This window comes from Platichthys flesus, chromosome 15, assembly GCF_949316205.1.
Source record: "Platichthys flesus chromosome 15, fPlaFle2.1, whole genome shotgun sequence".
Lineage (NCBI taxonomy): Eukaryota > Metazoa > Chordata > Actinopteri > Pleuronectiformes > Pleuronectidae > Platichthys > Platichthys flesus.
In genome coordinates, this window is record NC_084959.1 from 17,239,981 (window position 1) to 17,255,226 (window position 15,246).

A 15,246-nucleotide genomic window follows, 5' to 3' on the forward strand; every position below is an offset into this window, starting at 1 on the left:
CATTCCTCGTTTACTGTTGGCTCTATAGCTTTCATCCAAAGTTGAATAGCTTTAGAAAATTGTTCCATGTTCAATCACATTGTCTTCAATTTTTTTTTTACAAATTGACATGTATTGTTAGAAAGTGACTAGTTTATTACAAAAATAGTACTGACAGGACTTCAAGGGCCAATCAGATTTGGGCACTGCCCCACTACTGGATCCACCCCTGCTAATTCAGTTTATGAATTGGGGAACTTGCACACTTACACTATCCATCACAAGTGCACGTTTATTCCAGATCCACTGAATATGTCATGTTTTCACAGAATGTTTTTTATCAGCCAATCCAAGCATTTCGTTGGCCTCAGATTTCCTCAGTATAATCAGACAAACAAGACTTGAGCTCAGCCTCATTCACTCTCCTGCGATGTAGTTGCCGCTTGCAAAAGACCAACCAGTAGACATCATCAAAACAAAAAGAGACCCTGCCTAAAGTCTGGCTCAGGACCAGACCAACAAGAAAATGAGTGCTGTCATGTTGGAGTATAATGAGACTTGACATAAGGGCTCTAACACCTCTTACCACAAAGTTTGCTAAAGCCAAGCCAGTTTCAAGGTGAGGCAAAGCAGGAAAGTAAACCACTAAAGTTAGATGAGGTGCACTGGTTTCACATTGCATTTGTTTTAACATCAGATGGATTAGCAACTTCCTCAGACTGGATCCAGGCCATTCCGTCTATGGGCTTTTGGTTTAATGTGGAAAACACAACTTATATCATTGCATTTGAGTGTGTTTTCATTTTCATTGCGTGAAGTCGACAGTCATGTATCCGTGGTCCTGCTCTATGGGGACAAGGGGTTTGATGTCTGAGTCCAGAGTGTTGATGAAGATTAGCGACACACATGAAGAAGTCTATAAACTAGATTTGCCCAGCCTTTCCCAGATCTGCGCCGCCATACAATCCTGTCTCTGAGGTCTGCAGGCGGTTCCTCTGAGCTCATGACCCGGTTTTTGCTCTCATATTCATAATCTGTTCAGTAGAGCAGACAGCTGATGTGTGTCTTTCCAGATAATTTCCACTGCGTTGAAGTTACGACAGGTGGAATCCAATCACAATGTCAAGATGTAGAAGCATCTCAAAGATTAGGTCAATTATACGGGTCATTGCATAAGGTCAGAACAGTAACATTTTTCGTTAAATATTTGTTTCTTGTTTTGCTCATTATGGAGTATTGAATGCAGTTTGATGAGGGGAAACATGTGTTTTTTTATTTCTTTAAAGTCTGACACAGGTGAAATGTTAATAAAAGTTCAATTAAACATGTAAAAAGCTCACTAATAAGATACAAGGTGCCGTAAATAATAGTCAACATTGTAGGAAATGGTTGGATGGGAACTGTTCTGTATTTCTTAAGAGCTTTACTGGTTTAAGCAACCACTCAAAGTGCCTCCCATTACAGATTCATACAATCAAACTCCTCACTGGTTCAGCATCTTGCCCAAAGATAGAATATGTTTGCAGGAGCCAGGAGTTGAACAACTGACTTAATGGATGACTCACTCAACCTCCTGAGCCCCAGCTGCACTCGTGTGAGGAGAAGATGGTAAATGTAAATCTAACACCATCAGTTAGCGTTGCTTTAAGAGTAGAAGCAGAGGGAAACAGCTACTTACTCTGTGTGACGGCAACATAATATGCCTTCTCGGAACTCTAAATCTCACTGATGTCTTTGTTTAATCCTAAGTGTCGTTTTTTTTTTTTTTTTGGGGGGGTTACTGGGTCATACCATGTTGTGTTCTGTTGTTAAGTTTTGACTGAGAAGGAGTAAGACTTCAGTGACTGTTCCTGGTCAAGAAGTAGTCTGGCAAACTTCCCCCCTTTTTTATACTAAGCAAAGCTAACCTTCTCCTAGCTCTAGATTCGTATTTACCAGAATGTTGAACTATCGGTGGTCCCAGTTGTGGGCTCATCGTGAGTAGTCTTTACAATATGGAGTCAAAGTAAAGGCCTGCTTTCCACTGATTTGCAGCAGTGTGTGGTTTTGGTATCTTTATGGTGTTCATGTGGAAGCAAATGCAGTAAGCACAGTCACTTCCTCAAAGAAGTGGGGGCAGCATTTACAGAGACTGTCCTCAGTCATGAGTCAGGAATGAATGTCCAATTTGAACGTTTAAATAGATTGAGGAAGAATTTTTTTTTTGGTCACATCCTCGTGCCCCTGTCTGTCCCGTCCATCCACACACGTCTTATTACTGTGATTAGAACAGATTGTTAGCTCAAGAGTTACCACGATACCAACATTGTAGACTTTGATACGATATTAGAATAAAAAACGATACTCAATACACTGATTAAAAGGAAATAGATCCTGTTATGTTGAGCACTATTGTTCATGTAAGAGTTTTCTTTGAGGAAAACATAATTTCTTTGATTGATTAACTAATACAGGGAATGGATGTACACAAAAAAACATGGCCTGACCACTTTAAGGATTAAGGGATTTTTTCTCAAGTGGCCTTGGGTTGGAAATCTGATTGCAAATCTGCTTCAGTACTTTTCGATCCAATCAAAAGGGAAATTAATCGAGAATATACATTTTTGGCTCATAGTTTATGTTTTTCATTGGTCTTGAATATATTTCTTAGGCGACATCCACACTATTATTTTTTCATTTGAAAATGCATTAAGTCTGCTACGGATGAGCCTAGCGTCCACACTACTGCAGAGTTTTAGAGCTGTTATAATAACTGAGATTTTTAAATTGCTGCATGCCCAGTTTTAGTTCGCACACTCTGGAGCTATGTTTTAGTCTGGACGGGCAGAAACAGAGAGGTTTGGAAAACGAAGACATCGACACTAACAATCACTTCTTGATTTGGTCTTTTCTGTCATGGTGTAGCCTTTGCTGATTAGGCAGGTTCATATTACTTGACCCCTTTCTGAACAAAACAACTGGCATTAGCCTCGACTATCACTGTAGAGTGCAACATGGTTAATGGAAAAACACCTTTTTGAAATGAAAACTTATTAGTGTGTATGTAGCCTTAAAGTCTGAAGGTTTTAATTTTAAAACCAAGAAGTCTCAGCCTTAATCTGACACCAGTGCAGTGACACTTGAGTGTTTTTCTTCATGGAAATATGAGGAAATGAAACACCTTTGTTGAAATGCCGAACTTTATCACAGTGATACAAACATGTTGTTATCATCTAAATGAATGTTGGTCTTCCTCTTCCTGTATAACTCTGTGGGTCAGTAACGATAAACACTAACGGTAAGTCTCTCAGTCTGTTCCCTCTTTAATGTCCAACAGGATATTGATGTTTCGCTCTGACAGCTGAGAGAATCAGTGGAAAGTCTTGTTCCTAGATCAAAACAATGGAGGGTGTGTGGAACTGTGGGAAGACCTAGAGGATTTTTTTTACGGGGGGGCCTTCTGTCTGCACACTCACACACCAGCAGTGTGCTGATGCCAGGGGTCTTGCTCATGTTGGTGGCTTTGTGTAACGTGCGTTTTCTGGGAAGGGGTCATCCATCGGGTCATGTGAGTGTGACACCATAGGTCTCAGACAGTATAGTCCCTGATTCACCTCTGATTCACCGCAAAGTGTTGAAGGGCTAATCCAACATCCCGCACTCATCCACTGCTTATTGCAAGACCATTCAAAAACGCCTTGTGTTGTTTAATTAATGATTTTGTTGTCGTTGAAAACCTCATAGAGCAAGTCTGAAAAAGCATCAATCACAATACCAATCATTTTCCCTGGTGTTATTTTTGTTTTAGATTAGGTGAGTCAGTCATGCTTACATGCAGCAGACTACAATCAGGAATGAGGACTGGACCAGTTTTCAGTTACTCTAGTTATTTAAAGCATTTCAATGGATACAAATCAGTTCAGAATATTTTTAGCCCTCAGAAAATTTACAAGAAAATCTTGTAAATCTTGAAAATATTGGATCAGTCAGTTTAAAGCTGTAAGCCCTTACGTGTTTTTTTTCTGGCAACAGGATGTCCAAGCTGAGACTGATTCATGTTCCTCTTACCTCTAACACAATGATTTGTTTAACACCTTGTTCAGCACGCACTTCTGTCTAGAAGGTTGTGTTTTCATCCATGTTGTTGGTTTGTCTGCTAGTTAGTCGGATTACGCCAAAACTACTACACAAAACCCAATAGAAGGATGTGGTATGGGTCAGAGAAGAATCCAGAATTTGTTTTGTGGGGTGTGACATTTTCCCTGATTTCACAAGGAAGGATTCATGGATCTTGATGCAAGGGAACTGATTTCTCTGTGTGTGTGAAATTTGGTGCAGGGGACTTTTGGGTCAGGTATGCACTCTACTGAGCTCCGTTTGAGTTGAAAGTCTGCATAACTGACACAGAAGCCGCTTTTTTGAAAACCTTGTGCGCAGCATGTTAAGATGAGTATATCCACTTAAAGAGATATTTTGTGTTAACAAGCATTCTGTTGCTGGACAGTGGAGGTATCATTATGGTATTACGGAGAGAAGGTCCTGTCAAAACATACAATTAGTGGAGAGCATGTTTACACGGCATGTGCATTAGTGGCATTTTAATTGCCATGTTAAAATCAAAGGGTACATGAACATATCTTTTTTTCTGGATTTCAAGGTGAGATATATATATCACATCTCACATGACAGTTGCAACACTGAAACGAAGAGTTGCTGCATTCATTATTTCCCCCTCGCAAAATATTGAGACCACAACTCATTTCCTGCTGTTCACAGGATTTATCTCATAAGATCAGGAAATACCCCCCCCCCAATTGAAACTGTTTCAGCAGACAGGCTTGGCTACACAGGATGTGTCATACTGCTAATGTTTTCATGCCTTTGGACATAATGAAAAGGAACATGATAATTTGGAATGAGGATATTGAAACGTAGTTGCAGATAACACGTCATGTGAACTAAACGATTCTGTCAACAGGTGCTCAGAAAAAAATACTGGCATAGAAACCAGTTTTTGCCACTCTGCTAGAGAGTAGTTGTAAAGCATGACCCACATAGCTTCCCCTTTTTCTGGGTTGGCTCGTCTTCCTCAGACATGCAGGGCTTGTCCAGGCCTGCGCTGAATAGCATGTGGAGCAGGGAAACTATGAGCCTGTCATGTTTAATGCTGTCATTTGAATGCTCAGCGGCTTGTTTGTGCTTTTATACTGAATGTGAATGATAGTGTTTTGGCTGTGAGGCCTCAGAACATATACGCTGTGGGTATGTATTATTATATTATTACTGGACAGCTCAGTCACTACACTGACTATACTGTGATGTGCAGGCTTTACTCTGTGGCAGACAGTCCTCTTGAGTATGTCGGCAAAAACAAATCAGGCAAAGTCTCTTCCAGAACTCTTCTCTTTTGTTTCTTTTTGTTTTGTCTGTGCTCTGTCAGCTTGTTGGCCCCCTTATGGTCACACAGAAACATAAAAGGAAACAACAGCCTCTATCATAATGTTCAGAGAATACTCATTTAATGTCAAAAGAAATTAATTGACAGTTTAAATGAACATAAGTATGTGGCCACATCATAGTATAAACTGCCATTTTTAACTCAACACAACTGAACAGCTCTTTTATGGTATTTGGTTGTGTTCTTTTTTAGTCGTTTTTTCGGCTCATGTCTGTATCATGTTATAAGTCTGTTTTTGCTCTTAACCATCAAGTTGTATTCAAGTTTTTAAGGAGCTAGAAAGGGTCAAAGCTGTAGTGGACAGCTGTAATATTGTGTGAAAGTCAAACTATTAATTGAATAATAAGTTAGGTGATCAACGGGGAATTTTTCTGCCGAGTTATTTTTCTTGGAATTATTTCTTACATATATGATATTTTTGTATTGGCTATCATCATGTCGTAGACTTGAGCTTAGGGGGAAAAAACATTGATCACCTGCTGCCCTGGTTGTCTTAGTGATGGGTATATTTGACTTTTCATATGGCTCAATAATTAAAGCCTGAACAAGGAGTTATTAATTGGTTTTAATATTGCTGCCTCTTTATGAATTACAACAGCAAATGAGACAATCACAGAGAATTTTCTTTCTATAAACTATTCTCAATGTCGGTCTCCGGGACTGTTTCCCTAATTCAGGGCAACTATTTATGACACTGGAAACGCCTCTAGGCGGAGGGAGATGAGACATGGGGGGGGGGGGGGGGGGGGGGGGGGCTACACGCTAAGTCAAATGCTAACCTGTACAGACCAGCACTCCCAATTCTGTTTCTTGCCAGCTCCATGTCCCTTACACACAAGATGGATGAGATTCTGAATTATGATACATTACCTCATCGCTCGGCTTCCTGCAAACAGCTATGTGTAATGGTGTCATTTGATATTCCAGCCAACTCTAAGACATGCATACAGATCCAATATTGTTAGGAGATTGTCTTTATTGACAAATGGGTTCAAAGTATCTTCATTGTTTTAAGAATATGATGAGTATTTCGATCTTTGAACCTCCCTCTGCTCCTGAGCGATACAGTGATTGCAGTCCTTGTTATGTTGATATCATCACAGTAAAAACATTCTAAAGAGAGCTGCGTTTTTTTTTCCTTGGTATGTGTCCTGAACTCACTACATGTATCCGAGGTATGTGAGCCGAGGTTTTTATGACAGTGGAAACACTAACCCTTTTGTCCTTGGAGGTGCCAAAATTGACTTTGTGATAGATTAACTTGGAGCATAATTCTGTAGCAGTTTTACTCTCATTATTGGCCCTTTTCACTGTGATTATGCATCCATCCAGTGATTCTTCATTCTGAGCTAGAATATATATATATATATATATATATAATAATGTTTGAGTTTTTAGAAATAACCTCCTTCTTCGTTATTTAAATCTAAAATATCTTCAAAGGGAAGGAAGCCAGCCAAAGGACCGGTGGCTTTAAATCTTCAAAACTAAAATAGCATTAGTGCGGTTACTTGTCCCTGCGTTACCTTGGTGATGAACGTGTCGTCACGGTTGTTCAAGGAGTCGGGCAGGGTGTGATGAGGAGATGTGGGTTCTGAAGCATCACTGCCTGTTTATCATGCAGGAGTTAATTTTGTTTGTGCGGAGGCTGTGACCTTAGTTGCACATCAGAGATGTGAAATGCAAGGCTAGGACTCAGAGACAGAAATAGAAAGATGTGCAAAAAATGTAAATTGGAAAAGTGCATGATGCTAAATGCTTCTGAACATCTACATGATGCAGTATGTGCATCAAATCCTCGACTGTTCAGCTTTGTTTCTCACGGTGTCATTTATGACTACATCTAATCATAGGAAGCCAGTAAGTCACTGAATAAAACGGAGAAATAACTAAATGCATATTGTAGTGCAGTTAAATCTGGTCCTGACAACAATATGAGCTCAAGGCTATAAGAGGGCAGCTTAGTTACCTGCTCCTGATTTTCCACCATCTTATAGGTTATATCCACACCACTATGTTTTTGGTCGAAAACGTATCAGCTTGCAGATTGGGTCTTTTCTATCACGGTGTAGCCTTCGCTGATTCGTCAGGCTTCTGTCACATGAAATACAACAAGCATTCGCCTCGACTAATAGTGTAGAACTCAGAATGGATAATCTATCTGCATGCAATTGCCATGAGTTGTCGCTGGATATGCTTTTTCAGGCTTGTTAGAGTGGGCAGGGATTAAATCTGATACAGAGCCAAAATCCCTCTGTGGACGGAGATCTTTTAGTTACAAAATGACATTTTCAAACATGGTAATATGGATGTAGAATTGTAGATCATGGGAAACACTGTCCGTTGTACAGGAGGGTTTATTCATCCCTACAATCAACAAAGGCGTGGACCTCCCAGGGGTTCATGATTAGGGACAGAGTTATGCTGCTATCAAGTGGAGCAGGGAAAGAGCACTGGGTGATTCAAGGTAATGGTCACTTCTAGAAACAAAGTATGCCCCCCCCGCTATACTGTTCTTACCTCCCTGGAGACAAAGCTGAGCTGGAATGCCCCCTCACTCACCCTCTCTTGCCCTGAGTCAACCAATTGTGTATAAGGCTAAACAAACAGACTGATGTGGACTTTTGGTTTTGGAGAGAGGATTATAATACCCGGGGGAGCACAGAAGCACAGGAAAAGCCTCATACTGCAGGTCAAGTTGAGATGATCAGCTTCAAGATAAAGGGGCGTCTGACAAAAGCGGTTTCCTGTCAGTTAACTGATTCAAACAGCCCCGCTAAGTGAAACTTGAACGCTTAGTTGAATTAACTCTCAGTTTCTATTTGTATTCATCAGAAATGATGGGAAATCATATTAGCTACCAGGCTTAAATTGACAGAATATGGAAAATACATGTTCAGGCTAAGATGTCTCCACCACTGCCCTCCACTGGCCTGCAGGTCAAGAATAGTGAAGTAGACTAACTTCATCCTGCTCCCTGCGTTCCAGTTTTGATTTTTCCTTTCAGGGAATCATAAGTCATGGTTAATATTTATTTGTTGTATTAAATTAGTTTTTTCACAGCCCCACTTTTGTTAAGTCCTTCTGGAAGACAAGCACTTCATTTATGCTTTGCTATCTGCCATTTCTAAATTATATAGATGTAAATCTCGAGGAGGGCGTATACATGCATACTTTCCTTTTTATTGACATTTAGATAAAATGTCTTTCTGCCTGTGTGACTTTGGCTGCCATGGAAACAGAAGTGAGTTGTGTGTGGTAAGGACATCGGTTGAGTGTTCAACCATCTGTGTGTGTGTTGTTTCTGTTGTGTGTGTTGTTTGTGTGCATGCAGGCACAGAGTCCAGCATTTTTCTCAGCTACACTATCTCTGTGTGTGCTAGGCCACATATCAGTTCATATTACACATCCCTGTATCTAGTATTGAACCCTAAAGGACAAATTCAGTCAATAAAATAGTTAAGGAAATGAATAATTGTGTAAAATATAAGAAAAGTAAGGTTTGGTAATCCTTTAAAATCTAGTGAGACGCTCAGTAGTTTTTACAGACTTTAGCCGCCTGACCTAGTGTTTTCTCCGTCGATTTCCAGGGGAATTCGATGTGTGAACTCGCAGTTAGTGGGGACCCAAAACATAAAGAAAATATCCCCTGGGGGGAAAAGCGGCATCGTACACGTAGAAGACCCTGACGAAGAAGTCAAGAGAGTTTGTGGCGATAAGAGTTGACCACGTTGTCAGGGTGCTGTAAACATGATCACGTGATCTCGGCAGCGGAGCTTAATAGGTCCCTTCCCCTCTCTGTCAGCTGCACCCGGCTGCTCCACCTCTCTCCTGAATAATGCAGAGGATTTGTTGCAGTTGTCAACGCGTCCGTGCAGAGAACCTCCTGCTGTGTTGTGCATGTCTGAAAGGCAGACTGCCGGTAAACTCATTCTCCGGATTTTACCTGTAGGTCATGTAAAAAAAAAAACGACTTCTGCCCATTTTTCCTTACAACTTTATTTACTGATGACTATTGAGTCGTGGAGAGGATTTCAACAGATAAGAAATAACTTACCAACTGACATTTAACAAAATAACATTTGATTGGTTGACAGATAAGATGCCGGGCCCAAAAAAAGTGCATGAAGTACAAAATGACATTAAAAAACAGTAAAGAAGAAAGAGCGCCTGAAACCTAAACTACAACATTTTATTAAAAATTTAAAAACTATAAACCTCTATATAATTTGTTACAATTTCATATGAAGTTGTTCTGGTAAGGTGAAGCCAAACATTTTCATTGTCTGAAATGCAAATGAAGGCTAGTGTAATCAAAATATTTTACCAATGTTTCTGTCACGCTCTAATTCGTTCAATTTCAGTTTTTTCCCCCAACTATGAGCCTTAAACCTAATTAAGCTCATTGACAAAGCGTGAGAGCTTCGTAATGAGATGATAATGAATGCAGTTGCAGACGCCAACTGTAAACTTGTCTCAGCTTATTGTACAACAGAAAGGAGTAGAAACTATTTCCACATCGATTGTTTTATACATAATTTAAGTATTTGTCGCGTTTTCTAATGTGTTCCATGAGGAAGCTGAACACAGTTAGTGACTTATTCTTCGTCATCTGCATATTTTTAGACATGTCTCTATTTTCAAGAGGTTTACTGTGACACTAGTTAACAACTTACCTGTGTGAAAAACTGTAGCAGGGAAGCTCCAGAGAAGCAAAAATAATGTAGATAAATAGGTAATAAAAGGCAGGACATACAGAATTACAAAATAAATGCACAATGTTAAAATAGTATATACTTTTTTAAAAGACACTTAATAAGAACAAATAAATGTGTAATATGAATTAACAGTGGAGGCTGAATACACAAAAAAATCAGTGTATATTATACAGTATAATTGGTATATAAGTTGACCAGATATGAGGATACTGAGATTGAGCTTGTATGTGTTGCTGTTTGTCTTATTTTTTCCTCTTCTTTTGTATAATATATAGTTGTCGGTTTTTTGTTTTGTCCATGTGGGTAATTTGGAAATAAATTTTAAAGGGGACATATTATGCCCATTTTACCACAGTTGATATGGTTCCTTGGGGTCTTAATGAGATGTCTGTAACATGTTTTGGTAAAAATACCACAAGGATCATTTAAAACAGCACCCTTTTTACCCTGTCTAAAACAGACCTCCTCAGATCGACCTGTTTTGAGGGCCCCGCCCCCCTCTCACCCCGCCCTCATCTTACCCTTCCCCCTTTCACCCCTCTCATCCCTCCCCCTTCTCACCCCTCCCCCCTCTCATGGAGGTGTAGGGCATGTGTTTGAATGTGTTCTCACTACAGAATGCATTCAACATCTATAGGGCACATTATGGGCCTTTATGTCTAAAAGGAATAGAGCAGTAAGTTTTGTTTTTTTATGCATGAGATATCAGTCATTTCGGCAATAAAATTATGACTGAGGAATAAAATACATTAATTACTCTTCCCTCTGTATTACTTTGCTAACTGCTCATCTTACACGTGTCAATTGTTGACATGTTACATATCAAACACTAAAAGTACACAACTGTTTCTATAAACTTTTATTGTCAGAAAGATTGCCACAGAGCTTTTTAATCATAGTTATTAAATGTAATGGCTGGGACAGAGGTAATAAATACAAAAAATACCAAGTATAATAAAAACATTGATTACAAAATACAACACTTAATATTTGTGTGTCACCTTTTATTCTCTAAATACAATGTGAACTTTGCTCAGCCGTTACAGGTATTTGGCGTACAGAAGCTTTGTGAGCTGGTGTTGAAGCCATCTGGGCTGGAGAATCAGGGAGGTCCTGCCCTCCTGCTCGGTGCTCCAGATACGCAGAGTGTTCCCTGATGCTCACATAGCTGGCTATAAATTCCTGCTTGTCAGGTTTCTCATACTTGGCAGAGAGATCCTCAGGTTTTGAGATCTTCAGCACCTCATTCATATATGGGGCCGGGTCCTAAAAAACCTTGTGAAAGATGAGGTCCAACAGGTTATCCACGTATTCTGTAATACAAATTGGGAAAAAAAGTTGGACATTTTGCACTTTTTGTATTTATTATTTTCTTTTTATAATTATTTTGTAATTATTTAATTCGATTTATCGTGAAGAAGATAAATAAATGGTCTTTAAATCGTGAAGACCATTTAGAGACAGCAGTTAATTGATTTGTTATTTATGTTTCACATATTGTTTGTACATTGTTTGGATTTTAAATAGAGCCTGTGAGAATCATGGAAGGTTGCATCTGCTTTCACCGGCTTTGCTGTGCACTCGCCCTTCTTATATATTACATCTGTCCCCCGCCGACACACAGGACACACCTCAAATAGCTCCAGGGGGCAGTCTTATGAACAGGGTTGGAAGATTCCGTTCTATTAGAAAGACAAAAGATTTCACCAGAAGGCTGCAACAGCTTAAAAAAAGTGTAGGATGGTAATCCATCTGATTATTGAAATGTTTAGATTAAATATTGAGTCATTCAAGTCACATCTGCTGAGTCAGTCAAGACTGTGATCGAGTCATCAGGATCATAGGTAGCATCCTGTGGCTCTCCGAAGTCCATACTTGAACAACTTGGGTTGCCCTCTCCCTCCTCCAAGCGAGGCCTCTTACAGCTGAGGTCCCAACACCGACATCAGTGCAGCACAGTTTTCTGTGTGCCTATGATAAAACAGATATTCAGTATCCATGGAGTCATAACAAATGAGATGCTGTTACAACTTTATCACGGAGACACAATCAATGACATGACAAAGTAACTGAGGGTAAACCAACCTGTACTTTTGTAGTGAGGTCGCAGTGTTTTCATAGAAAGCTGCGTGACATGTGTGCCGACTGTGGTGGGTCCGTCTGGCATGCTACGTGATGTAGCCTAGCACCGTGAACAGGTGTGCTTGCCTGAACACCAAAAGCAGCAATGTTATTCATGTTTGTACTACTGTCATGCATACAAAGATACAAGGACACATTTTTCCCAAACTAGGGCTGGTAATGAATAATCGTTCTAGTCCCGCACATTAGGACAACAACATCCTCCGGTATCTTGAACGAGCGCCCGTAGCAGCAGCTGTAGCTGGAAGTTAGGTGCTTGAGTGTTGTGCTCCCCATGCTCTTCCCCCCCCCCCCTCCGCTCGCGTGTCCTCCCGTGAGTACTGTGCCGCTGATTTTTTTTCCCTAGGCAGCACTGGGCTGGGCACAACACTCACGAACCTGCCGTGCGATCACCGTTCAATGTGGACTCTGACGCCGTCTTCTCTCTAAGACTCGCCAGACGTCCTCGAATTAATTGTTCAATAACGTTATTAATAGTCGAACATGAAAACTCCGGTAAAGTCTCTACCTATCCCCCACCACTACATACTAGCCCCCCCACCCCCTCACACACACGGAACAACATGCTAACGTTACTAGCCTCCACACAAAATGTCTAAAAGAAGCAAATACCAGAATTGTTTAAAAAAAAAAAAATACTTACATTTCCCTCGTCTTCAGTGTTGCAACGGAAAGATGGCACCGACCCCTCTTTCAATAACAACCTTTTCGAGAATCCGGCGTTATATGGGCCCAGGTTGATAAAACCAGGTCTGATTCAAAGTGGTTAGCGCACACTAACAGATATTTGCCAACTCTTGCAGGAACGTTGCCATCATATATGAACTCAATCCATCTCAATCTTGTGTCTTCTGAAGCTGGAGTCCCATGAAGACATTTGTGCAGCTGACCACTGAGCATCTCGGTTGTCGAAATCGATTCATGCTGCTAGTTAGCTTATCCAAGTGTTTCCAAGGCTTACAAGAATGAAATGGCGGCTGGACACCGATGGACCGACGGCCTATAAAGTGGGAGGGTCCATCTAGGGGTGGGTCGAGTGGTAGTGGGGGAGTGCATAGAGCTATGGGGGAATGTACTAAATGGGCATGTTGCGACTATGACGTCTATTTCGGTCGTAATTCCATTGGACGCACTCTAGCACATAGTTTCTGAAATAGAGGAACCACAACAAATCGCGGGAGTTGTTTTTTTTCCAGAGTTTTTGGGACGGTAGACATGCCAGATACCCAAAATAATGTGTAGAAGCACTACAAAAGTGGAATTTTCATAATATGTCCCCTTTTAATAATAATAATTATAAACTCACAAGGTCCTTTACTAGTTTAAAATGAAATGTTGATGGCAAACAATAGGAAACAGTTCAAAATAATTTGAAGATAACACTGCATCAGAGCACTGATACAGAAACAATATATGTTACAGATGAGAAAAGATTAACAACAAGATAACATAAAATATTATAAAATGTTTAAAATAATAGGAGAAAGCACATCGAGAAAATATGTCTTTAAAGTATTTAAATCCTAAAGTCAAATCAAAAATGTACTGGAAGCCAATGAAGAGAAGCTTAATAATAGATTGAGTGACAAGCCTGGCTGTATAGCGTATTATATGATATTTTAGCGATTTCCTATTATTTCATGAGAGAGGCTGAAGTTGACATTTGCTTAGAAAGCTCATTGTAACAAATAGAAAGGCACACTTCATGGGTCTGATCATGCTTATTTTTGTATGTGTCGTTGTTATATCATCCGCTGCTCAACACAGAGGTATTTCTTCTCAGCACCACAACACATCCATTCTTTGCAATGTTTTTGTCACAAGTTTCCATCTGTGTCGCTCTCAAGGAAGCTATTTCTGTAGCCGGCCTCACGCTGGGGAATTGATGAGAAGTAGGCCTTCACTGAAGCAGATCCAAAAAGTTTAAACACAAAGGTATTGTCAGTTGTCTGTCACGGAGTGGTGTGAGGAAATCCTCTGCTAAGCTCATCACTTTCACTTCCTCTTATGGCAAGATGGAAGTAAAACAGATTTAAATGCACTATAGAAAACATTTTGTGCTTTCTAGTTATGCTGCTCTAATAACAATATTGTACTTAATAACTTTGTCCTAAGACAGACTGGACTGGAGGGCTTGCTAACTGGTTATCTATCGGTATCGGTGTCGGTGTCAGAGAAAGGAAAGAAGCGTTAGGGTTTCAGGTCACAGGAGCTCCTGAGGGGGGTGTCAACTGTCGTTCTGTGTGATGAAAGAAGCGGCTACACCGAGTGCACAGGTTTTACAAGTACAAGCATTACATTTAAGTAAGATCACTCAAGTAGAAAGTCTTTTTCCATTGAGTTCAATCCGTTTTCTTAGGGTGGAAGGATTTCCTCATAAGACCAGACACAGGTGGTTGCTGTTGCCCTTTATATTTGCTTTCTAGCCGAGAGTTATTGGCAAATTAACTGAGAGCAATGCAACACAATGCTGTTGGCTCACTGACGCAGCCTTTGTTCTTCAGCCACACTAATTGTGCAACTCTCCCTGCCCTCGTTTTATTGAATCCCTCATACTTTACTTATGATTTCAGTAGGAAGAGGAGAGTGTTGCATGGTTCTGGTGACTTTTACGTTTATAGTTTTCTTGTACGTGGCAGCTATTCATAGCAGTCACCTGTTGGTTTATGCTGCTTCTCAATTGAGATGAAGAGGGCGTTGAAAAAAAGGAAACCAAAGCAGGAAATAATAAATGGTAATAAACTACAGGAAATAGCAATATGTAATTTGAAAACAAAATACAAATGGTAACAGTATCGCAAAATGTATGATATTGAAGTTGCACAGATGGAAAATTAGTATTGCACAGTTAAATTAGTTGAATTAGTTGAGTATTATTCCCCAGACCTCCAGAGATTGCTGCAGGTTTCTTTTTTTCCTTTTACCACAGGTGAATGGTTCTTCACGTGACTTAATGCTAGTGGGAGCTGG

General features: G+C 40.1%; 1 protein-coding gene across 1 annotated transcript in view; it reads left to right on the top strand.

The window, feature by feature from the left end:
* abr (ABR activator of RhoGEF and GTPase) overlaps positions 1–15,246 on the top strand; it is a 122,755-nt gene that overhangs the window by 1,267 nt on the left and 106,242 nt on the right. The gene's annotated exons all lie outside the window — the stretch shown is intronic.